The sequence below is a fragment of the Bos grunniens genome, chromosome 13 (assembly GCF_055505025.1).
Source record: "Bos grunniens cultivar Pamir isolate PY7600 chromosome 13, Bosgru_T2T1.0, whole genome shotgun sequence".
NCBI classification, from domain to species: Eukaryota; Metazoa; Chordata; class Mammalia; order Artiodactyla; family Bovidae; genus Bos; species Bos grunniens.
Window position 1 is genome coordinate 39,072,518 of NC_141177.1, and position 26,851 is coordinate 39,099,368.

Consider the following 26,851-nt stretch of genomic DNA (forward strand, 5'->3'; position numbering starts at 1 on the left):
TTGATCCCGAGATGGTTTTATTATCATCCATCTAGGATTCCACATCTTCTGTCGTCTGTTCAGCTGTGGAAGAAGAATACAAACGGTAAATTGAAGATTAAAAAAATTTTTTTTGGTCAATAAGTATTCGACAATTGATGATGGCTATGACTTTGAAAGTTTTAAGTTTGTGATGGAAGAATATGGCTGCTCTCGATTTTAGCACTGTTTTCCCTGGGTAATCACAAGACGGCATTATCAGTGTTTTAATGACAGTGTTTTTTTTTTTTTTTGGTAACAATTTAAACACAAACAGTCCCTTTCTACCCTCTGGGATCTGCCACACAGCGGGACCAAGCTTCTGTTCCCTCACGTGCTCACGAGCCCCCACAGCGCCTCCCGCAGGGTGACGGTAAAAGTGCGCTGGTCACATCAAACCCACGGCTGCTTCTGTGGGTTACGCAGACTTCATGCCAGGCCTCATTTCAGTAAATGACTGTTTTTGCTCCTGGTGGAATATATTACAAATTGCAGATGAGCACACACAAAAGCACTGCACCTCCCCAGATGAATATTTGTTGAAAATGAAAGTGTAGTTACTCAGTCGTGTCTGATTCTTTGCAACCATGTGGACGGTAACCCACCAGTCTCCTCTGTCCATGGGATTCTCCAGGCAAGAATACAGGAATGGGTTGCCATTCCCTTCTCCAGGGATCTTCCTGACCTAGGGATTGAACCTGGGTCTCCTGCATTGACGGGTGGATTCTTTACTGTCTGAGCTACCAGGGAAGGCCCTGAATATTTGTTACCTAGAAGTAAAATAAAAAGTCAGTGAGGAAGCCGTCCTGGAGAAATTGGGCCTGGCTGTGACTCAGGGACCCACCACCCATGTCACCCTCAGGGGGAGACGAGGGGTAGGTCTAATTAGGCTGTAATCCAGTCATTAGAGTCTGCTTTGTCTTAGAAAAATTAATGCAAATAAACTAATTTGAACCAGTCTGAAATAACTGATCAAAGAAAATCCAAATGATCTCTTCATTAGATGCTTTTTCATCCTAGGATATAGAGGGCCATTAAGTTACAATGGAAAAGATAAACTTTTTTATTTTTTTAACCTAATTTGAATTTTCTTTTTTTTTTTTTAAAGAAAGACTAGACGATATGTTTGGTATTTGTCACCAGTTTCAGGTGTAGCTTTGCTCAGTTGTGAATCACGGACTCTGTGATATTGGCAGAGAAGGGGTTGGAAATAGGTAGTGGTGTTAAGGTTAACCAGTCTTCCCAAATGACTAAACGTCTCTTTCAAATGAGACCTTTATTATGCACCTGCTGATTTTATACAGTTTGGAAATGTGGTTTACTTAAAGCTCAAGTTATACTAAGAAAAAGAGAGAGAAATCAGGGATCAGGAAACCCCTTCCTCTGGGCACAGTGTGAGTCACAAGGCCTTGCTCCAAGCTGCCCAGGAGCGCCGAGTCCCAGGGACTACGTCTGCAGAGTGTCCTGGAACTTTCACTCTTGGTGGCTTATTGCGTAATAGATCATGAAGGGAAATTTCCAAAAGTTCAGTACCAGCATGTTCTATTTCAGTGAAAGGAAGAAAACTCTGTCTTAAAAGTTTCATTTACTTTCTTCTTTATGAAAAGCAACGCAAAACAAAACAGAAATAAAACAAAGCCAAACCCATGGAGAGAACTGTCTGATATACAGGAGTCCTAATTACTCCTTCAATAAATAAAGAAAAAAAAAAAAAGAAAGAAAATCCATGGAAACAAAATACTAGTAAAGCAATCAGCATAATCATGCCTTTTGCAGTTGCAGACACGTATGATGTCTGTGGCTTTCTCAAACACAGGAAAATCTTATTCTGCTAAAAAAAATTTCCAGTTGCTAGAGTTCTAAGAAATCAAATAGCATTGACTAAATATGTTCTGTATGACTCACAGATATACAAAACAAACTTGTGCTTACTAAAGAGAAGAGGGAAGGGGACTGGGCAAGTTAAGAGTATGGAATTAACAGGTACAAACTACTGTGTATAAAATAGGTAAGCAATAAGGATTGACTGTACAGCACAGGGAACCATAGACATTATCTTGTACTATGCTGCTGCTGCTGCTGCTGCTAAGTCACTTCAGTTTTGTCTGACTCTGTGCTACCCCATAGACAGCAGCATACCAGGCTCCTCCGTCCCTGGGATTCTCCAGGCAAGAACACCGGAGTGGGTTGCCATTTCCTTCTCCGTAATCAGTACTGCCGTGAATGCTGCTTGTGCAATGGCTGCTGTAGCGCCTACGAGTACTGTGTCTCCTGCTGCTGTAGCCCAACAAGCAACTCCTCCTGGAGCGCTTCCTCAACTGGGCAGCTGTGGCATTCCAGAACCTCTTCATGGCAGTCGAAGATCACTTTGAATTGTGTTTGGCTAAACGCAGGACCTCATCCCAGGTCAGAAGCCATGATGTCTCGGGTGGCGGGGTGGGCCGGTGGGAATCAATGTCTGGAAGAAAACTTGAAAATCTGCACTGGGGGCCCTTTGGTGGGGTGATAATGGAGAAGAGATTTAAATGGAACTTTGAGGGATTGATTGTACAGTCATCCCTTGGTATCTGAGGATATTTGGTTCCAGGACCCCAAATTCCTAAATGCTCATATAAAATGGCATAATGTTTGCATATTATCTCCCTCCATCCTCCCGTATGCTTTAAAGCATTTCTAGATTACTTATAATAACTAATACAGTGTAAAGGCCGTGTTTTGCTTTTTGGAAAAAAAAAAATCACCTATAAGGGAGTATAATCTTCAAAAATGCTGTATAGCTGAAGTTAACATAATGTTATAAATCAACTATACTTCAATACGAAATACATTCTGTATTATTTTAGTAAAAATATAAGTTGAAATAGAAAAAAAAAACCCTTGTAATTATGATGTGAATTTTGAATCTCATTTATCATTTAATTCTCAGCTTCTAAAATGTAGCCATTATTAAAAAAAAAAAAACTCATGTCAGAGTTTTTGGCCCACAAATATATTTATTTATAGTAATATCAGGTAATTTTTATCAGAATATATTTAAGCCATTACTGAGGGCTAGTCAGGTAGTCGGAAAGACAGACAGGAATGTTATGTGTTGAGAAAAACATAGAAAGCTGCATATGGTAGTCTTAATCAATTATCTTGGAAAATGGCTGCCTTAGTATCTAAGGGAATCAGGACATGGTCCTTCCATTTTATGCTAAAATTAATTAAATTTAATCTTTCTTATCTAGTTATTAAAGTCACAAATTTCTGCAGCTAAAAGTAATTTCACTGCAAGTCTTTCCATTGGTTAACAGATGCTTATCGAGGCAGTGATGGGTGTTCAGACAGAGTTGGTACCTGAATAATTACATTGGCCTTGATTTGGGTTCTGTTAATGAGCACACTTTTCCCTTGTATCATCGGAGTTCCTTTATAAAGCAAGGCTGATTTAGAAAAAGGACTCCCTTTTGAATAATAACATGTTTTTGATCAGGAAACCTTCTCATTGAATTTTTTTTTTTTTTTTCCAGTTGCAATTTGCTTACTGACCTATATAATTGAGTGACTTTTCAGTTGTTTGTGTTTATTTAGCCAACCTTTTGGGGGATGTTTTATTTGAAAAAAATGGTATTTTTCCAGAGAAATTTCTAAGGACCACTATTTAAAAATTTTAAAGGAGACACAGTGTGGCAGAGTGAGATTGGAGGTGAGCAGGTTCTGTTCGTGGGGGTGATAGGAAATGGTGGGTGTGGCTGAGGCTAAGTCACGTGAGGAGATCCAGGAACCAAGCTGGTTATCATGTGAAGGGAAGGCAGCACCACTTGTAGCTGCAGGGATGCCGAAGTTGGGGTATGTTACGTGGCAGTATAATATCTTTCAAGACACAAACTAGTGATTTGTTCCTTTGTGTCCCCATTCTTCCTCACGAAAGACTGAGGCTGCCTGTATTCATGGGTTCCTGTTGAGGAAATAAGAATAGTAGGGACATAGGTAAACACAGATGAAAGTTTTGAATCTTGAAACCATCAACATTGGTTTCCCAAGCCCTAAATGTCAGAAGCTCACTATGCCATGCACCCCGGAGGGAAAGCTTGGAGAGAGGATGTCTCTGAGTCGCTGGATGGAGGGGTGAGAGGGTTGCCTGTGGGCTGGGGTGGTGGGCTGGCCTGGACGGTTGGGACGAGGGTCTTCTGTGATGGGCTTTGGGCCAGTAGACCAGCCAACTGGCCGCTTATGTCCCGCAAACATTGGGCTGTGATCCTGGGAGCTCCTGTCAGGATGAGGAGGACGGAGTTCTCCTGGGTTCCAGAGCCAGTGGGAAAGCCCCTCGTGGGTAAGGTACCTATTACTAGATGATTCTTCATGGCACCAAATCCAATCATTCTTTCCCAACCCCTGTGAAAGTAGAACTCTCATGAGGAATGAAAGTTATTCATGGACACTTGAATGGCCTGAAGTGTATCACAAGGTATTTTGTTCCCTGCTTCCCACACCTGATTCTTCTTTGCTTTACTTCCTTAGCCTCTGTTGGAGGAACACCAGTGTAACACCTGACGTCAGTTTCCAGGTGCTTTCCGTCTCACGGCTTTATGATCTTCCAGGAGGAGAACAGCTTCTCCTTTATCAGAAGGAAGGTGGGTCTGCCTTCTGGAGGGGTTGTCAGGCTGCTGGAAGCCCCAGAAGCTCTTCTGCCACCCCACCATTCCCTCTGCAACCCCCGCCACGTTCCCCCCTCCCACCCTCAACCCAGCTCACCTAGGTGATGCTGGCATGGCCTGTGGAAGGGCTCCCAGCTGTGTCCTGGGGCAGGTGATGGTTCTTTCTCAGTAACAAGTCATAGTGGAGGATCACTTCTTGCCTCCTGCACCTTGGCTTGAATTTGCCTAAATAACCTCTTGGACTCTTGCAGTTTTTTGGTCTGGGTCCTGAATTAGCTCTCTGATGAAAGCTTATCTTTACCCCTTGGCTTCTTTTATTTCTCTGCTTCTATCCTTGGCCACTAGGCCTCTTCTCATGGATCTCTCCCTTCTTCCCAGTAAGTCTTTTCCTCACTGGTCCTACCTACACTCATGGACTTGAGTATCTTCTGTGTCATTATATGCAGCCTAATCGTTTCCTTGAAAATTTTGTCCTTATCAGACATACCACTTGGGCATGGAACCATTACTTCAAATAGCTCTTGCCTATTAGGACACTAGGCATCATTCTCTCTCTAATCCAGTGCTTTCTCCTGAGGCATGGGTGAATAAGCAATGGATGGATGATGGATGGGTGGGTAGGTGGTTGGGTAGGTGGGTGGATGGTTGGATGGATGATGGATGGACAGGTAGGTGATTGTATAAGTGGGTGAATGGATAGATGGATGGATGATGGATGGATGGGTAAGTAGATAGATGAGTGGGTGGGTGGATAGATGGATGGATAGATGGACGGATAAATAAGTGGATGATGGATAAATAGAAATATCATGACTTCACCTTCTTTTCCACATCTTAAGTTGAGCACTTAACCATGCTGGAGGCTTCTGTTTCTATGATTCCACAGGGAACTGCTTTCTCAAGGTCAACAACATTCTGTACATTGCAAAATCCAATGTTTGCTTCTCTGGAATTATTTTATTTGAACTTTCAGTAGTCTTTGACACAGTTTACCATATATTTCCATGATTATTTCCAAATTTTTCTTCTCCTTTATTGGCCTCTTCTTCTTAGTCTATCTTGCTGGCTCTTTCTCATCTTCTCAAAGCTGATATTCGGGAAGATAGATTCCTGATTCCCTTTTTCTCTCTAGCAGTTTTCCCTCCCAGGTTACCTCATTCAGATGTATGGCTCTGAAAATTGTCATTCTGCAAGGGAATTGCTGTTGGAATTTCTAGTTATGACTTCTCTTATGAGCTCCAGGCTTGTGAATCTCTGCTGGGTTAATATATTGCACAGGTTTAGTTTGGACAAAAGAGGAACTCTCGAGCAAATAAATAAACGTAAATAAATAAAGAGAAGAGCAGTGCTTCTCTGGTTCTACTTACCCGTCTATCACTCTAGTCGTTCAAACTCCAAACTTACAGGCTAGTCTTAATTTCTCACTTCCCTTTATTCTCTATGACTGATCGATTACTCTTTCCTATTAATTTTACCACCTCTACCCACCTGGTCATGGAGAGTGATGGTTCTGTGAATAATGGGTCCAAATACATGAAAGGAGAGGAACCACACACAGCACAACACAAATCAACATCTCTGTTTTGCCAACTTGTTTGTCTGGGACATTTACTTCTCTCCTGTCTTCCATGATTCTTAGGCTTCCATGGTGGCTCATCTGATAAATAATCTGCCTGCAATGTGGGAGACCTGGATTCGATACCTGGGTTGAGAAGATCCCCTGGAGAAGGAAATTGCTACCCACTCCAGCATTCTGGCCTGGAGAATTCCATGGACTGTATAGTTCATGGGGTCGCAAAGAGTCAGATACGACTATTTAAAACTCATGGCAGACGTTTGGAGCTTCCTAAGGCCTGTAGTTCCTATCCCAGATTCTTCCTACTATACAATCTGCCATTCTTAAGCAGGTGTGGACCAGAGAGGATACAAGCTTTGGAATTACAGTTTTCCTGCAGGATTTGGGAAAATCAGCTGCTTGACCAACTCTTTCAGTCTCCTGTTAATGATCTGTGCTTGTATCCTATCCATGTGTTTTTAAGTCAAGCCCACATCTTACTTTGGAAGCAAACATGGTACAGCTAGGTAATAAGAAGATATTTGAGGCCACACAAGTAATGTGGGCTTCCCTGGTGGCTCAGAGGGTAAAGCGTCTGCCTACAATGCTTGAGACCCAGGTTCAATCCCTGGGTTGGGAAGATCCCCTGGAGAAGGCAATGGGCAACCCACTCCAGTACTCTTGCCTGGAAAACCCTATGTACTGAGAAGCCTGGTAGGCTACAGTCCATAGGGTTGCAAAGAGTTGGACACGACTGAGCGACTTCACTTTCCTTTTTAAGTAATGTGTAAACTCTTTTTATTAGGGTTTAATTGTAGTTTTTTTCTACCTAAACCAATGTTCTACCTAAAGTAACATTCCATACAAAATCTCTTCCTGCAAATTGACAAACACTTTTCAGGGACCACCGAAGCACAAGAGATGCACTTTCAGAAAAAAACGAGATGTTAGGAGAGAGTCTTTAGCAACTTTGCCCAGATGTGTTTTGCAATGAGCAGCAGGCTTTCCTTCATCATGCATTTTTAAAGGAAGTGGTTTTGTTCAAGTGATTTCAGAAAAGAAACACAAAACAAAAACCCTAAAACTCCTGCTCTAAATAATCACCAGCATTTTTTGTGGTAGAAAATGGAAACTAGAAATATTTTAATGAGTGTCTTTGAGTAATATTATCGGTTTCTTTGTGCCATGAATGTATATTAAAGAGCCAAGATAGCATGTGCTATTATGGGAAACATATGAATTATTTATATGTAACTTAAAATAGATAATCTTCCCCTGCCCATAATCACCATTTACGATATATATATTTTTCCGTACATCTCTCATTTTAATGGGGGGATTATAAGGCTATAAACACCCACAGTTTTCTTTAATTACTATCCTATATTTTGAACGATCTCTTATTAAGAAAAAGCTTCTTTTTTTTGTCTGCTAAAATATTGATGACCATCGTTAAACCATTAAGTGCAGGAGTGGGGAATAATAGTAGGTGGCTAGTCTGGGTGAGGTGGGTTTTCTTTCTTTCTTGGAGTGTAATTGCTTTACAATGTTGTGTTAGTTTCTGCTATACAACTCTAATCAGCCATGTGTATACATATAGCCCCTCCTTCTTGAGCTTCCCTCCTGCCCCCTACCCCAATCCTACCCCTCTAGGTCATCACAGAGCACCCAGCTGGCCTCTCTGTGTTAAACAGCAGCTTCCCACTAGCTATCTGTGATGTCAATGCTACTCTCAATTTGTCCCATCCTCTCCTTCTTCCCCAAGTGGGTTTTAGCATTCCATTTCCTTTTTGCTTTCCTAATTGCAATTTTTTTTTTAGTTTTGTTTAAGTGAACATTGGGCAGTGAGCATGCTGAGACGTTCAGTTTGGATGGTGAACTTCAAGCCTTCTGTGTGGTGGGCTATCTTTTCCTAACCTAGTTAAAGGCTGGGAGAGACCCTGGGGAAGTGCTCTGGCCACAGAGGCTTGGGCTGTGTGTGTCCCTCACAAGCAAACCTCATGGTCAATACTGGAGAGGAACAGGAGGGGCCAGGAACTTGATGGCTGTGAAAGTAGAGGTCTGTTTAATGTTTCAAGGGAATTCTGCCTGGGAAACTGTGCATGTGTGTGTGCCTAGTTGTGTCTGACCCTGTGACCCCTATGGATGGGGGTCTGTGGTCTGCAAGGCTCCTCTGTCTATGGGATTATACAGGCGAGAATACTGGAGTGGGTTGCCATGCCCTCTTCCAAGGGATCATCCTGACCCAGGGATTGAACCTGTGCCTCCTGCATTGGCAGGTGGATTCTTTACCACTGAGCCATTGGGGAAGCCCAGGAAACCAGATGCAGCTAAATGAATCCCCAAGAACCACAGCAGAGGTTGGAAACTGTTCTTGCCAGTGGCAGAGTTGTTTTACTTCTTTCTCAACTCCCAAGGTTTAGAAAAGAGCCAACAGTTGGCAGAAGCCTCCTGTCAACTGTCCATGGACAGACAAGTGATGGACAAGGAAGTGGCAGGTGGGGAGCAGTGGTGATTGGAAAACAGCTACTGCAACAAATTATTGTCTCCACATCCTCAAACTTGGAGTTGGGAGGGACTGATGATGTAAGAGGTGATGGTCAGCTGGGGGTCCACCTGGACAGGAGCCTGAGGCAGGCTTCCTGCTTGGACCAGCCTCTTTGCCCATGGGGCCAGCTGATGGCTTTCAGAGGATTTAGAGAAGGAAGTATCTGTTCTTTATCTATTTACCTTAATTAACGATCTGTTTTCACTGTTTGGGATTCTAATATTAGTATGTTTGCTCCTTTTGACAATGATGTTCAGAGCCAATAGTTTTATGGACAAAATATCTCTAATAGAAATAAGAACCAACAAAATGGGCTTCCAAGTGGTGCTAGTGGTAAAGAATCTGTCTGCCAATGCAGGAAACGTAAGGGATGTGAGTTTGATCCCGGGGTCAGGAAGATCCCCTGGAGAAGGGCATGGCAACCCACTCCAATATTCTTGCCTGGAGAATCCCTTGGACAGAGGAGCTTGGCAGGCTACAGTCCATAGGGTGGCAAAGAGTTGGACGCGACTAAAACAACTTAGCATGAAAGCAAGTTTCTATCAAATCACTCTGTGATGTTGAAGTCTAATGCATTGCTGGCTAACCTGTGTCCAGTCTCTGTGGTGTGGACCTGAAACAAGGTCGAAAGAGTCTCTAATTCATGGTGGACTCACCAAGAAGCCCTTGTTTCCTTTTTCTCTCCTTATCAAAAAAATTTTTAATAGAATTACGTTCTATATACTCCAGTTATACATTCTTTTTTTTCTTTCAGTTTTACTTAAAATCTAGTGTTTCTGATAGAGTTTCTTGAGATTTTAGGGAGGCAGGTTGGTGAGAATAGAATTTTTTTTTATAAATGTTATAAAATGTGTAGAATTTAGTTCATTGCCATCAGTAAGAATGTCCTTATATAGACACAGCCTCAAGACATAAGCAGACCATTCAAAAGTAGGGAAATACATTTTTTTTTTGGTCATTAGCTTAGCTTTAATGTTCTCCCAGCCATACTGCTATTAAAATAGTGATACTTAGTAATGCCAGAAACTTCTTTCTAAATCTCATGGACTGTCCTCCAGAGGAGATGGAACAATGAATCTGTAATGAATGAAAAGTGCTCTGACAAGTCAAAGGCTCATCCACTTGGGAAAGAAAAAAGAATTAGAAAAGCTAATTCTGGAATCAAAATTATTCTCCTTCAAAAATATGTACTGAATTTAGTTCTATGATTATTTAGACCCAGTTCTGCCAACTCTTGAGAGTTCCTTGGAAAGCAAGGAGATCAAACCAGTCAATCCTAAATGAAATAAACCTTGAATACTCTTTGGAAGGTCTGAAGCTGAATCTGAAGCTCCAATACTTTGGCCACCTGATGTGAACAGCTGACTCATTGGAAAAGACCCTGATGCTGGGAAAGATTGAAGGCAGAAGGAGAAGAGGGCAACAGAAGATGAGATGGTTGGGTGGCACCACCAATTCAATGGACATGAACTTGGACAAACTCTGGGGGATGGTGAGGGACAGGGGAGTGTAGTGTCTTGCAGTCCATGGGGTCACTAAGAGTTGGACATGACTTGGCAACTGAACAACAGCAACAACACCTCACAGCTGCCTTTGACAAGTTCTAGATTAATGCTGGGTGGCCACTGCCATGATATAGATCCACTGCTTGGGTGGTTCCATCTTCTCCCCACTTAAAGCATCACCCACAAAAGTATAAGACCAACCTGTGGAGGCAAGTGAGACATGAGATGATTAGAATGTAGAATCATAACAGTATTAGTAGCAGAGCATGCAGAAATGTGTGCTAAGTTGCTTCAGTGGTGTCCAACACTTTGTGACCCCATGGACTGTAGCCTGCCAGGTTCTTCTGTCCATGGGATTCTCCAGGCAAGAATACTGAGTGAATTGGATGCCCTACTCCAGGGAGTCTTCCCAACCCTGGGGTTGGACTTGCATCTCGTATGCCTCCTGCATTGGCAGGCAGGTTCTTTACCACTAACCCTGTAGTTTAGTCACTCAGTCATGTCCGACTCCTTGCGACCCCATGGACTGCAGCATGCCAGGCTTCCCTGCCCCTCACCATCTCCCAGAGCTTGCTCAAACTCAAGCCTATCGAGTCAGTGATGCCATCCAGCCATCTCATCCTCTGTCGTCCCCTTCTCCTCCTGCCCCCAATCCCTCCCAGCATCAGTCTTTTCTGATGAGTCAGCACTTTGCATCAGGTGGCCAAGGTATTATAGCTTCAGCTTCAGTATCAGTCCTTCCAACGAATATTCAGGACTAATTTCCTTTAGGATGGATTTGTTGGATCTCCTTGCAGTCCAAGGGACTCTCAAGAGTCTTCTCTAACACCACAGTTCAAAAGCATCAATTCTTCGGCACTCAGCTTTCTTTATGGTCCAACTCTCATATCCATACAGGACTACTGGAAAAACCATAGCTTTGACTAAATGCACCATTTTCAGCAAAGTAATGTCTAGTCCAGTAATCTCATGTAACTCATTTGGAGCTTGAGATTAACACATGAAGCTGAGAGACTGGACCATAGTCTCGTTGAAAGTTGTTACAGTAGGCAGCTCCACCCACTTCCTTTTCCTGCTCCTTTTAGACACAATTGCCTTTGCTTTTTCTCCCCAGTCATTCAGTATTTATTCAAATTTCAAGCTTGATATCTACTGACTTGTGTGCACATAATAAGCCTTAGCACGGTAACAGAGTGGAAGTCACCTCCTTATTCTAAGTTTCACATGACACGCATTTCCACAGAAAAGATCTTCAACACCTTGAAATTCATCTGATATGACTATCCCACAATAGGAGAGATGGATGTGTATATATATGAATGTTTCAAGAATCTTCATGCAGTGTCTACTGTGATAGCTGTTGCAAACAAAAGCAGTGTGTGTGTGTGTTTGGTGGGGCTTCACTTTGGGAAGGTGAGATAGTTCTGGGGATGAATGGTGCTGATGGTTCCACCACAAGTGAATGTATTTAACAGTACTGAACTGAAAATATTAAAAATCACTATTAAGAATCATTAAAATGATAAATTTTACAAGATGCATATTTTACCAAAACAAAAATGTAAGAAAAATGGACTAGTGTATTTTGGCTTTCAATTACCTTTTGAAACTGGGAAATCTGTAGCATATACATATATATTTTTGTAAATTGGTATATATCTCTTCAGCATTTTTTTTCCCACAAAACCGTATTTATGCTTTCATTCTGCATTGAATGACCATCCAAGATTTATTACAGGCTCCAGTAGACAGTGCAGTATAAAAAGTACAGTCCTTACCTCTTGCTAAGGACATTTTTTAGATACAGTGTCTTTTTAGACATGAGACTGCCTGCACACCAGAGATTCCTGGGACCCATTCTGGGTTCCCAAAGAACCTGGGCAGAAACCATGGAAGTCTGAACCATCCATGGCAGCAGCTTCAAACTCCAAACTTATATGAAACACTCCTGCAAACACTGACTTCTCCATGAGATAGCATGCCAATTACAGCATAAGACTAGTGTTTTCACTCATTTAACAATTGGATTAAAGCCAAGATCCCTAAATATACGCCAGCTTTCTGCCTTTGATTTCATATGCCTTGAGCATGTTCCAAGAACCTCTGAGGTCAGTGCATCTCAGTTCATGAAGGGGAGCCCTGAGTGGATTCTGAGGGTCTAGATTCTAGAACATCCACTTTCAGTTGTAGGGAACCTAACATCAACGACAGAAAACTCCTGGGGGCAGGCCTCCCTCTGCAGCTATCTTTATACGAATACCCTTAATGATACATTAAAACTGTGACAGAAAAGAGGAGCAAAACAGTGATTATGCCTTCTAAAATTGGATTTGTATTTCCAGACCTCTGTTGCTATGGCAACAAAAGCAGCATCCTTGCAACACATCAAGAAACATCTTTCATTCATAGAGTGCTTACGTTTCAGGGCTGTGAGCAGAGATTAAATGAGTCTGAGTATGTAGAACACTTAGCACGGGGCCCAGCACAAAGAAAATACATCATAAATGCTAATACTATTAACATGAAAATCTCCTTAATTCACCCCGGATTTACTGAACACTTCTGTGTGCTGCGGGTAGTTTAGACAATGTGAACATAAAAGGCTAAACTATAGAATATAGATGTTGGAACTTGTTGTCTTTGGTTAGATATCAGATTCAGAGCCTGAAAAGTAGGACAGCAAAATAAGACAGGATAACACAAAATGAGGAAGTTGCCAGGAGGTGGTGGAGGTTTTAATGACCAAATAGTCACTATTTCCTGAGGAGTATGCTGTTTCTGATGCCATGCTGAGCTCGTGTGCCTGATTTTGTTGATCTTCTGTAAAGCTCCTTTACCCAGAGGGAGACTCAGTTTGTGAAGGGGAGCCCTATGTGGACTGAATAGAGAGATTTGGGTGCATCACTGACACTAAGTCAGTTACTCCTGGACTGTATTTCCTGGTGCCCACGCTCCCTCGCTTTCACTCTGGTTCTGGGGGGCCCTGGGTGGGGACCTTCTCACCCCAGCTCAAAGCCTTTGACTAATGATACTGTGATGACACAATTCACAACAAGAGGTACATACTTGGTATGTATGGAGGGTTCCATACTTTGACCACCCGATTCAAAGAGCTGAATCATTAGAAAAGACCCCAATGTTGGGAAAGATTGAGGGCAGGAGGAAGAGGGGATGGAAGAGGACGAGACGGTTGGATGGCATCACTGGCTCCATGGACATGAGTTTGAGCAAGCTCCAGGAGTTGGTGGTGGACAGGGAAGCCTGGGGCGCTGCAGCCCATGGGGTTGCAAAGAGTCGGACATGACTGAGTGACTGAACAACAACGTAGGGGTCCATTGGCACAGAGTCCCTAAAGCCCTTGGGAGACCCTAAGGGATGTGAGCAACAAATGTGTACATTAATGTGTTACTCAGGTGACTTTTGGGAAGCCCCTAGGTCCCCTAAGTATGACGGCTGGTCCTTATGGGAACCAACCGCTTACTGAAAGGGCTAGAACTTTCAGGTGGATCCCTGCCCGCCAGGCAGAGGAGAGGGGCTGGGACTGAGTTCACTCGTCTATGGCCAGAGCCTTCATCTACCACCCTAAGGGGTTATGCTGAAGTTTCTGGAGGATGCCCTCGTTCCATGATTCCCCTCCTGGAACAAGTATCAATTTTCCATTTCCATCCAAAAGTATTACATTCAGCTTCAAATTCTATTTTATCCATTTATTGGATGACTAAACTTTCCTGAGTCTCAGTTGGCAGAAATGTGGAGATAATAGCACCCGATTTTCAGCGAGGATTAGGAGATGTGAGATATAAAATTCCTATCTAAGTGTCTGACTTTACACGCAGTCTGCCTTATACATAATGACTCTGCTGCCTGTGGCTTTGGTTATGACGCCACTGCAGTGACAAGAGCACGCTGGTCCCACCTCCATCACCCACATGGCTGCTTCCTGGGGGAGAGATGGCTCCATTTGCTGAGAAGCATTTCTTCAGCATATGCATGTATTCTGAGCACTTTACTTCAGTGATCTCATTTACTCTCCAACATAAACCACGACGACAGCCCTGGGACAAATACTGTTATCTCTCTTCTTACACAAGGTCCCCCAGTCAGGAGTCCAGGAGCAGATGTGAAAGCAGGGTTAGCCTTGCTCCAGGGCACATGTTTTCAGTCATGACCTTGGCCTTGCCTCTCAGAGAATTGTATGTTTATTTTTACGTAATTGTTTCTGTTTTATTTGACCCCAATGTGTAGGTCTCTCATGATGCGTTTAAATTCTAAATCGGTCCTTCTATTTGTGTACCTAATATCGCTACTTTCCTGAAATCATTAGCAAAATCAAATCCACATGCCGTTCAGTGTTTATAGTAACTGGTAATTAAAGGTTGAAAAAAAACTTACTGAGACAAAAATAACCACCCCTTTATTTCCCAGACTTGACGTCCCAGATGATTCAATAATATTTGAAAATAAAGATTCACTGACATTCTCTATAATTTTTGTTCAATTCCACAAGGTATCCTTTAAAAATGAATGCAGTGATGGCACTTCCCAGGTGGTCCAGCGACTAAGACTTTGCCTCCCAGTGCAAAGGGCGCAGGTTCGATCCCTGGTCAGGGAGTTAAGATCCCACATGCCTTGGGGCCCCAAAACCGAGACATAAAACAGAAACAATACTGTAACAAATTCAATAAAGACTTAAAAAATGGTCCACATCAAAAAATCTTAAAAAAAAAAGAATGCAAGAAAATCATTATAAAATGAAATCTGAGTCTCAGATCCCAGGTGTTTCATAGTCCTTGCTCCTCCGCAGACTCTTCTGTGGGGGTGTCATTCCCCCTTCCATACCCCCGAAGGGCTGCAGGGTGTGGAGCTGAGGGCTCTGAAATTCTTTTTCCTGAGGCCAGATACAGATATCCCTGCCCCCTTGGTGGGGCCACTGCCGGCTGACCTCCACCCCAGAGCCCCTTGGGGTCAGGCTGCAGCCTGGTGGACACGAGAGGGGCTGTGCTCTGTTACCTCCGTCCCCGTCCCTCCCATCCAAGCCCCCTTCTGCCATAGGTTGCCAATGACTTGGTGTTTAGGATATACCAAATGCATTCTGTATTGTCAGATTTTGGTCATTCTAATAAGAATGTGATATAAATTTTAATATAATCCAAATGATCATCAATTCCCCAGTCTGAGACATCATTCTTACTTGACGTCCAGATAAGACGGCCCTTGACTCCATCTCAGGATTTGCAAGAAATTCACCATCTTTACTAATTAAAGCTGAATACAGGCATTGACATGTTTAAAAATCTTGTTGCCCTCTGTAGTGGGTGCTGCTGTTTCTCTTGCTGTCTCTCTCTCTCTAGAACTTTCTCCCACCTCTTCCCCTCTAAGCTTCCAAACTCCTCCCCCTAGAAACCAGCGAATAAACTGCGCACAAGCAGCCCACCCCCCAGCCTCTCTTCCTCTCTCTCTCCCACTGGACTGACCTTTGCCTGGGGCGGCAGGTGAAGACACCTGTGAGGAAGGAGGTTACTCCATAGGTTACAAGGAAAGCTCAGCAGAGGGTCGTGGGGACGCCCTGGAGACCAGGTCACAGCCGGATGGCCACAGGTCTCCTGCCCTCGCTGAGGAAGTGCCCACAGGTCCCAGGGGAAGCTGTGACCTCAGTCTTCCCACCGCCTGGACTAGGCTTCCTGGCCTCTCTCCCCTCCAATCCTTGCTCTGCTAAGGATGGGTGGTCTTCCATGGTTTTGATGCCTGCAGGGCTCCTGTGCTTGGAGCCCTGCAGCCAATCAGTCTGACCCCAGAGGAAAAGGTGAGCACGTTTCTGTAAATAAGAGACCAATCACAGGAGTGACCAGCTGAAAAGTGGGGCTGAGGCCCCAAGGGCCGCCAGCCTCTCAGGTGGTCCTGCACCCTCTCTAGGCCGGCAGGTGGTTCCCTGTCTTGAGAGCCCTGGCCGAGCTGGCTTCACACCCCCATCCCTGTCTCTCACACGGGGCCTCCAGGCTTGTTCTCAGGGCTGTGTGTCACAGGGCCTGCTGTAAACTGTTGTATCCCCACACGGTTCAGTTGTAGACTCCTAATCCCAGTGGGATGGTGTCAGGAGTGGAGCCTCTGGTCACGAAACCATGAAGGTGGAGCCCCCAGGACGGATCAGCGTCCTGATAGAAGAGATCTAGAGAGCCCTCAGCCCCTTCCTCCAGGCGGGGACAGATGGAAGAAGACGCCATCCTCACCAGATGCTGAATCTGCCTGCAACTTGACCTTCGACAGCCAGTCTCCAGAGTTGGAAGAAATGCAGGTCTGCTGTTCAACTGCTCAGTCTGTGGCATATTACCATAACAGCCCAGAGGGACTAAGACATGCCCCCAGCAGTAGAGACACTGGTTACGATGTGCGTTTCAGTGAACGGAGCACAGGTCCCCACCCTCGCAGGAGGAAGACAGGACATTCCGGCCGAGGCACCCAGGTGGCTCCCTCAGCACCGGGAGTTGTTGGCACCGAGCCACTTCCTCCATGTTCACACTACTGAGGAGACAGTGGAATGAAGAATCCCCCCATGTTGTTCAGCTTTCTCTGCAAGGTGGCTTCTTGGTGGCTGCTTGGAGCCAAACCCAGGGTTGCTAGGACTCCCTCCTCTGCGAAGCCATCCTGCTCGAGCCCCCTTGTCGCTCATAGTCCCGGCACCTTGAGCAAAGCTGCCGGGAGCTCTCTTGCCTCCTAAGTTTATTCTGTCCTTCTTTCAAGGGATAGAGAATTTCAGCTTCTAACCCCCAATCCCACATAGGCCACAGGAACCAGAAAAGTAAGAGAACAAGCAGAGTAAAGTGAAGGAAAATAAACAATCCAGTTACCACTTCTGCTTAGTTATTTTCAGAAAGCACTGGAAGATAATACCTCTGTGGATAATCAAGAGCCAATTTATAATCATAACACCTGCTTAAGCAAATTAAAGTAAGTGCGTAAAGTATGGCAATCAAGAAAAAAATGTATCTGGGGAATGATCATTGATGGATGCTTTTAGAAGAAACGTCATTATGATGGGAGCGTTTCTGAATTTTGGCTGGTGTCGCATCATCACGGTCTTTGATAGTCAGATGAGTTTGTCTTCAGAACCACAGAGACTTTCCCTCCACCCTGTTAGGTTCTGTACCTGGGCCTGAAAATTAAACTGAGTAAAGGACAGATTAATAGGAGAAGAACATTCACATTTTATTCAATGTTAATTTTCTGTATGTATACAGAGTCCTTCCTACGGAAGAAATAAAAACTCAGAGAAGCAGATAAGCATGACAAATTAGATACCATTTTAACAAAGAATGATAAATTTTAGAGATTGAAGGGACAAAGGAAAAAAGTTTGGACTGGAGGTGGTAAATTGTGGGTCAGGGACTAGGAGATATGCGGACCCGGGTCTAACCGATGATTAGGGCTATTTAGCAGGTTGTTTGTATAGGTTCATTCTGACAACAGTAAGAGTCTTCTGTCCTCCTGGTCCAGGGAGGATATCCTTCTCATGGAATTTGGCTTTTGGATGGTAAATGGGAGATTAGAAAACCCTTCCTGTATGTGCAAATACCCTCAGTTCCAAATAACTAGTGTGCCCACTCTACATATTTTGGGGTGGAACCTCTTCACCCCTGAATCATCACCCCATAACTATAAATCAGTAGGGAGCCTTGAATTTATCAGGGAAGTGCAATTTTCAGAAAGTGACTCATTGCCAATCTGGGTGACAGGTTCAGTTTCCCAGCTCTGCCTCCATAAAAAGCCTGTAAAAGCCCCAAAGAATGGGGTTTCAAGAGCTTTGAGACTGGTGAACATGTGAAGATTTGGGAAGAGTGGGATCTGGAGAGGGCACAGACACTCTCATCCTTTCTATACCCCCTGCCTTGTGTCTCCTCGATCTAGGGGTTCCTAAGTTACTATCTTTCAGACACTCTATTGGAAAAAAGTAAAAGTATTGAGTATCACAAGATACCCTTAGGAAAACTGGAAAGACTTTCCAAGCCCGTGAAGTCACGTGGTTGCAATGTGAGTGTGTGTTTTCTTTGCGGAGAACTTAACCCTGTAAGTGAAGCTATTAGGATGGAGATGGTGAGGATGGTGGGGAGGCCTGTGTCAGTGCGGCTTCCTGGTTTGCAGAAGGTAGTCTGAGAAACCAGAGCGTTGCAGAATTTTAGGAGTGGCCATGAGCGAAACTCTCCTGAGATCAGATCTGAGACTGGAATGGCATGCCAACCAGGTTTCCCTGAGCAGTGCTGGGTCCTGAGTTCAAATGGCAGGAAGACTGAAGGCTGACTTCACACCAGCAGGGAGCTTGGCAGGTTCCTTTGGGGATGAGACCAGTGGGAACAGGGTGAAGATGTCGGGTGGAGATCTGGGTTAGAGATAAAAGTGCATTGCGAGACACTAAGTCAGTCTTTAGGGAGCTGTATTCCCTTATCCGGAGCAGCCTATCCTGGCACTCCCCCCAGCCCCCCATTTTCTGAAACCCCCTGGCACTTTCTGTATGTATTGCTGTTTTGAGCACTCAATCATAGATTAGGTTTTATCTGACACATGTGTATTTTAGTGTCTGTCTTCTACCATCACATAAAATCATTTGGCATGCCTGGAGAGTAATTTTTTTTTTTTTGAACCTAATCATCTATTCCATTCTCTGTGAAGTAAGCAGAGCAGGTATTTTGACTCCAACTTTCAGATAAAAATATGCATATTGGATGGAAGCAGGTGGTGATAAACAGGGTGGGGCCTCTAGCAGGCCCTGCCCATTGGAACTCAACACTGAATCCAGATAAATGTGCAGTAAACACTCACGACAGAATAAATGGGTCGATAAGATAAGGCTCTTTCTTAAGGCAGATTTTATGAATGAAGATGTTAGTTTTTTGTTAACCTGATTGGTCTGTAATATTTCATTTGTGATGTGAGAACCAAAATTTCTAAAATCATGCATATTTTCTCAAGGATACCTGTCACTTCTTTCCCAATTTTTAGCTCTCTTTAAAGTTCAGAAGATGGTAGTTAAATATATATACACATATAACATAGAGAATAAAAATAAGAACTTCATCTGGTCCTATGAAATTAGAACTGGAAACATTCTGTCGAGTTGATATCGTTGCCAATGAATTATAGCTCCTGGTGGAATTTTAAAAAAATCACTTCACCAGCACAATTAATTCTAAATGTCTCGGTCGATGTGCTTGTCCCTCTTCCTAGGAGAGATATTTGTTTAAGGTAAAGGCGCTCACCTGAGTTCTTGGGAAGAGGATATGAATGTCCCTTTCAAATGTGATTGTTGTGCTTCCAGGCACTTACTCTCCAGTCCCACAGGCATTTCTTCCCTAGTCAGTATTGTCATTTTTACTTCTTTACCTCTCTTTGCCCATCACCGTCAATGTTCCTTTCTTGACTCTCAACTCTTATCTCATGCAGCTTTGAGCCCAAAGAGCCATGTGCTGATGTGTGTGGTCGTCCTGCACCAAGGGCTCAGTGCAGAAGCAGAAGCCATGGCTCCATCCTCTGGGGGATTTGGTCCACGGAGGGAAGCACAGTTTAGGGGGCTTCCACACTGACCAGTCTGCTCAGAGGGGGGCCTCTCATTTGGGGAGGGGTGATGGATGGGGGTAGCAAACCTCAGGGCAGGGCTGGGATGGGGGGCCTGAGATGGAGCCGACAGGATGGAATCAGTGTGGTCCAGCCTCACACCCTGACTTAGACTATCCCACAAAACTACTGTCATCACAACAGCATGGTACTGGCATGAAACAGACATATAGATAAGTGGAACAGGAAAGAAAGCCCAGAAATAAACCCATTAATTGGTGGTCCTTTAATTAATTGATGACAAGAAGGCAAGAATATACAATGGAGAGAAGACAGAGAAGCAGCGCTTGGAAAACTCAACAACGAATTGTCAAAGAATGAAATTAGAATGCTGTCTGAAACCATACACAGCTATAAACTCAAAATGGATTAAAGACAAATGTAAGACTGGAAACCACGAAACTCCTAGAGGAAAACGTAGGTGGAACACCATGACAGAAATTGATTCTGTCTCCTCAGGCAAAGGAAAGAAAAGCAAAAATACACAAATGGGACCTAATTAAACTTAAAAATACTTGCTCGGCAAAGAAAACCATTGACAAAATTAAAAGACAAGCTACCGAATAGTGTTACATTTATTGGGTAGATCAGTATAAACTCGGTCTACAGTGCTCTTCACATTCTTTTCTACAATTTATTTTTCCAAAGCTTTCATTAAAAAGTCCTTCTTCCTTTATTGAAAGCCCTACATTCATTCCCAAGTGAAAGTCATAAAAAATACTGGATTATATTGTTAGAACCCATGCATGACTGTCATTTTGATAAAAGTAGGAACTAAAATAACAACTAAAGAAGAATCATTTTTGCTTTGGCTATTCCAAAAGCGAGCCATAATTACTGCTATGGATGAGAGCCATAAGCTGTGCACTGGGGATTCGGTGAACTTGATGAAAATGGCCCTTGTCCACATAGTGCCTTGGACCAGTGAGACACAGACTTTCTACAGAGATCGCACAGTGATGTGAGGAAAGGATGCTGTGCCCGCAGTCATTGCCATCAGATACTCCTGCTGTCAGATGGCTCCATGAACTTGTTGCTGCTTTAATACCACAGTAGATATTTTTAGGGATGAAAGTGGGCTTCCCTGGTGGCTCAGATGGTAAAGAACTTGCCTGGAATGCAGGAGACTTGGGTTTGATCCCTGGATCAGGAAGATCCCCTGGAGAATTCCCTCTCCAGTATTCTTGTCTGGAGAATCCCATGGACAGAGGAACCTGGCGGGCTACAGTCCAAAGGGTTGCAAAGAGTCAGACATGACTGAGTGATTCACACACACACACACACACACAGGGATGAAAATAAACAGAAATCTATTATGGAATCATCTTTTCTTACAAGTGACAAAATGGAGAAATACCTTGAGACCAATGAAATTCAAGTTGTGAATGAAAGCTGAAGTACACGTCCACAGACACACAGACACACACACTCATCACTCAATTAATCTTGATAGAAAGAAGGAACCTAAACCCCTCTAGCCCAGCAGATGGGATGTAAACTGAGGCAATTAGAAGAATTAGCAAGGCATCACAAATTCAAGACCAGCATCAATTCCTCCATACAGTCATGCCCACAATTCTCTGTGATAAGGATTCCTCTCACTGATTCAGGGAATGGAAGTGATGGATAAAAACCCTAACAAAGCAGAAAAGAGTTCTGCTTGGGGGCTCAGCAAATTACAGCTTCTGAGGGTGATATCCAGAGAAGAATCTGTCCCAGATCTTCAGGAAGGGGCTTTGAATAATGGATGCAACCATTCTTTGAAAGTTAAAAATAAGTGTGATGCAGATAGGGGAAGGTGGGACTTAACATACCTTCTCCAGTAGGACTGGAAGGTCAGAAGGAATCCCTCACTTCACAGGAGTGACGACTGATTGTGTAAGATACAGATCTTGACTAATGTGAGTGCTGGTTGAAGAGAATTATTTAAATCTGCAGGTCACGAAGCAACAGTTAGAACTGGACATGGAACAACAGACTAGTTCCAAATAGGAAAAGGAGTACGTCAAGGCTGTATATTGTCACCCTGCTTATTTAACTTCTATGCAGAGTACATCATGAGAAACGCTGGGCTGGAAGAAACGCAAGCTGGAATCAAGATTGCCAGGAGAAATATCAATAACCTCAGATATGCAGATGACACCACCCTTATGGCAGAAAGTGAAGAGGAACTAAAAAGCCTCTTGCTGAAAGTGAAAGTGGAGAGTGGAAAAGTTGGCTTAAAGCTCAACATTCAGAAAACGAAGATCATGCATCCGGTCCCATGACTTCATGGGAAATAGATGGGGAAACAGTGGAAACAGTGTCAGACTTCATTTTTTTGGGCTCCAAAATCACTGCGGATGGTGACTGCAGCAATGAAATTAAAAGATGCTTACTCCTTGGAAGGAAAGTTATGACCAACCGAGCAGAGACATTACTTTGCCAACAAAGGTCCATCTAGTCAAGGCTATGGTTTTTCCTGTGGTCATGTATGGATGTGAGAGTTGGACTGTGAAGAAGGCTGAGCGCCGAAGAATTGATGCTTTTGAACTGTGGTGTTGGAGAAGACTCTTGGACTGCAAGGAGATCCAACCAGTCCATTCTAAAGGAGATCAGCCCTGGGATTTCTTTGGAAGGAATGATGCTAAAGCTGGAACTCCAGTACTTTGGCTGCCTCATGCGAAGAGTTGACTCATTGGAAAAGACTCTGATGCTGGGAGGGATTGGGGGCAGGAGGAGAAGGGGACGACAGAGGATGAGATGGCTGGATGGCATCACTGACTCAATGGACATGAGTCTGAGTGAACTCCAGGAGTTGGTGATGGACAGGGAGGCCTGGCGTGCTGTGATTCATGGGGTCGCAAAGAGTCGGACACAACTGAGCGACTGAACTGAACTGAACTGAACAGGTGGGATTCACCATAGATCCTGCCCCAACTCAAAGATCCCAGAATCTTTAGTATGACTTTTGTGATCTGGAACTTACCCCCAGGGGCTCAGAAAGTACTATCTCTGAAATGCAAGCAAGCCAGCAAATCCCAGACTCCAACAGATCAATAAACCAATTAACCACGAGGAGTTGGGAGTGAGGTGAGGTCAGGATCTTCTGGATAGCAACCCACTCAGGTGTTCTGTCCTGTTCTCAGGGGAGGGGAGCTCTGACTGCATCCTGATGCCTTGCAGGGCTGCATCTTCACTTATCCTAAAACAGCACCACGTCTGTCATCTTGATAGAAGCAGGAGCTAAAATAACAAATGTAAGGGAGACAAGTTATACACACACACAAAAGTTGACCTTCTGCAAGAAGGAGGGAGAATGCAAAGCTGGACAGCACTGTGGTGGCCCCGAGGGCACAGGGGATCCAGGTGGTCAGTGTTGGGACAGGGGCATCCCAGGGAAACTTCATGATGGTGCAACTTCCTTTGCTAGGCCTGGGGAGGCAGTTGGGAGCCTCGTGCCACCCTTCACCTGTCGTCAATGAACTGAACGCTGACTTCTACTTAATTTCTAATTTTTTGAATATCAGTAGCCACATAGAGCTGGCCGCTGCTACCCTGGACAGCTGTGACACAGAAAAGTCTATTGCTAATCATTTATACATGATGTTCCAATCATCATTCATCATTGATCACTGCTGGTGCTGCACAGACCTGATGTCAGACACGTCTCTGCTCTGCCCAGTGAGCAAACCTTCTGAATACGAGGGGGCCAAACCTTCGTGAAGTGTCTCTTGTCTCAGCCATCGTGGTCAATGTCTAGGACCTTGGGCTGCTGGTGATACACGTGTGTGTGGCTTGGTCTGGTTTACCTCTGGGCAGACTGGCAGGCAACAGAAAGAATGTTTGCAGAGCTCTCTTGACCAAAATTTAAGAAGAATGTGGAGGGAGCTGAAAAATGTGCCCACAGGTGTTAAGAGATCGTGAACTGTTTGCACGTGTTAGAGTGAGCCACAGCAATGGGTGTCACACCTCAAGCATTTCCTTACAGTCACTTTTGTATTTTCTATTTGTATAGTGCCAGTTATTTTTTCTCTTTCCTTTCTTTGTTCTTTTCTTTCTTTTCTCCCTCCCTCCTGCTCTTCCTCCATCCCTCTTTCTGTGTTGGCAGAAGGGATGTAGGTGTATCCTCTGGCATGGCACTCAGGTGTCACAGTAGTTACCTGCTGAGGGTGCTGGAGTCACAGCTGAACGTCTGTGACTGACTAGAGCATCTATTTTTGTTTTTGGGAAGCAGTAATGGGAACTGGCTCCCAGCGTAGCCTCTCTGGAGCAGTGGCTCAGCGCCTGCTCTTTGCACTCTGCTCTGCTCTTGGAAACCAGTCTCTGCAGTGAGAGATGGGGCATCTGATGGAGCAACAGGAACCTGCTCCAAGGGGCCAACGCTTGCGGGGTTTCCCCTCAGTTTCCCCGGCAGCTTCTGTTCATTCTGTCTTGAGCTGGCAGAGGCAGAAACTGCTTGGCAAAAAGCACGTTTTATGGCACATGTGAGGCTGGAAATGAGGCCTGACTCTGGCCCTTTCTGTCCACAGTGGGGCATCGCCAGGTCCACACCACTGGCCTGTTCCTAGTTCAGGTCATAGCAGGAGAGGCTGTTTGAGCAGCAGCTCTCTGGAGCCCCTGCTTCATCTTCAGCTCACCTTGCAGCTGTTTTCAGCCACCAGAGCCAAATTTATAGCCATGTGTGGATTTAGCAAATGTGGAAACAAAACGTTTCTTACAAGTAGGGAAGTGAGCCAGAGAAGTGATGGGGAAAATGGTTAAATGAGGCAATGGGTTGGGTCCAGGAGACCCAAGGGAGAACTAGGGGTGGTTCTGAGTCAGCTCAGGAGGAAGATGGGGAGAGACCACAACAGAACGCATGGCTGGCTACGTGATTTCATTTTCAGTGGTTTTGAAGAGAGGAAACTTCTATAGAGCAGACATTTGTTGAAAACAGTGTCAAAATTGGCAGAAATGGGATTTATCTCATTCAGAGAAAATCGACTCATCTAAAAATAACAAAAAAGAAAAAAAGAAAAGAAAAAGTTCATTCTGATTTTTCGGAAATTTTGACAAATATGGGTCTGTGCTGACAACTTAAAGATTTGTGTGGTATAGAAAATAATGCTATCCATTAAATTTGATAATTTCTTTAATGTGATGAAATATGTAACATATGAATAATCGATTAACCACTGTGCTCCAGCAGATCTATCTGTGTGTGTTTAACTTTAACATATAAATTAATATAGGCTTTTTGATTTTGTGTGGCCCAGTTCAGTTCAGTCGCTCAGTTGTGTCTGACTCTTTGTGACCCCATGAATCACAGCATGCCAGGCCTCCCTGTCCATCACCAACTCCTGGAGCCTACTCAAACTCATGTCCATTGAGTCAGTGATGCCATATAGCCATCTCATCCTCTATCGTCCCCTTCTCCTCCCACCTTCAATCTTTCCCAGCATCAGGGTCTTTCCCAATGAGTCGGGTCTTCGCATCAGGTGGCCAAAGTGTTGGAGTTCAGCTTAGTATCAGTCCTTCTAATGAATATTCAGGACTGATTTCCTTTAGGATGGACTGGTTGGATCTCCTTGCAGTCCAAGGGACTCTCAAGAATCTTCTCCAACACCACAGTTCAAAAGCATCAATTCTTTGATGCTTAGCTTTCTTTATAGTCCAACTCTCACATCCATACATGACTACTGGAAAAATCATAGCCTTGACTAGATGGACCTTTGTTGGCAAAGTAATGTCTCTGCTTTTGAATATGCTATCTAGGTTGGTCATAACTTTTCTTTCAAGGAGCAAGCATCTTTTAATTTCATGGCTGCAGTCACAACCTGCAGTGATTTCGGAGCCCCCCAAAATAAACTCTCTCATTGCTTCCATTGTTTCCCCATTTATTTGCTATGGAGTGATGGAACCAGATGCCATGATCTTGGTTTTCTAAATGTTGAGTTTTACGTTAACTTTTTCACTATCCTCTTTCACTTTCATCAAGAGGCTCTTTAGTTTTTCTTCCTTTTCTTTTAGTCTTTCTATTCTTTTAGCTTTCTGCCGTAAGTGTGGTGTCATCAGCATGCCTGAGTTTATTGATATTTCTCCCAGCAAACTTGATTCCAGCTTGTGTTTCATCCAGTCCAGCATTTCTCAAGATGTACTCTGCATAGAAGTTAAATAAACAGGGTGACAATATACAGCCTTGATGTACTGCTTTCCTGATTTAGAATCAGTCTGTTGTTCCATGTCTGGTTCTAACTATTATTTCTTGACCTGCATACAGATTTCTCAGGAGACAGGTCAGGTATTCCCATCTCTTTCAGAATTTTCCACAATTTGTCATGATCCACACAGTCAAAGGCTTTGGCATAGTCAATAAAGCAGAAGCAGATGTTTTTCTGGAACTCTCTTCCTTTTTTGATAATCCAGCGGATGTTGGCAATTTGATCTCTGGCTCCTCTGCCTTTTCTAAATCCAATTTGAACATCTGGAAGTTCATGATTCAGGAACTGTTGAAGCCTGGCTTGGAGAATTTTGAGCATTACTTTGCTAGCATGTGAGATGAGTGCAATTGTGCGGTAGTTTGAGCATTCTTCGGCATTGCCTTTCTTTGGGCTTAGCTCAAAGTGAGCACACAGATATCAGTTACATGATTAAGTGTTCTAATTTGTTATAGTTACCACTTCAAAATAAACCACTCATCTCAATTTCTAGTTCTCATAGGTATATGTCTTTCTTTGGAGTTTGTTTCTTAATTCATAAAAGTACAGTTTCTCTAATGTTTCAACACTTCCAAGGGCTGTTGTTATTATTTAGTCACTCAGTTGTGTCCAACTATTTGTGACCCCATGGACTGCAGCACGTCAGGCTTCTCTGTCCTTCACCAACTCCCAGAGTTTGCTCATGTCCATTGAGTCAGTGATGTTTCCAACCACCTCATCCTTTGTCGCCTCCTTCTTCTCCTGCCCTCAGTCTTTCCCAGCATCAGGGTAAGAGATCAAAATAAGATTCAATGAAGACCAGT

General features: G+C 43.8%; 1 long non-coding RNA gene across 3 annotated transcripts in view; it reads left to right on the forward strand.

Annotated features, from left to right (window-relative positions):
• The first annotated feature begins 3,541 nt into the window (after positions 1-3,541).
• Positions 3,542-26,851, forward strand: part of LOC147360775 (uncharacterized) — a 38,727-nt gene continuing 15,417 nt past the window's right edge. Inside the window, exons 1-3 of one of the 3 annotated variants that reach the window (XR_015138716.1) lie at positions 3,557-3,849; positions 4,522-4,634; positions 6,298-7,654. This is a non-coding gene — a long non-coding RNA (uncharacterized LOC147360775). The other 2 variants (XR_015138717.1, XR_015138718.1) reach the window with 2 other exon arrangements.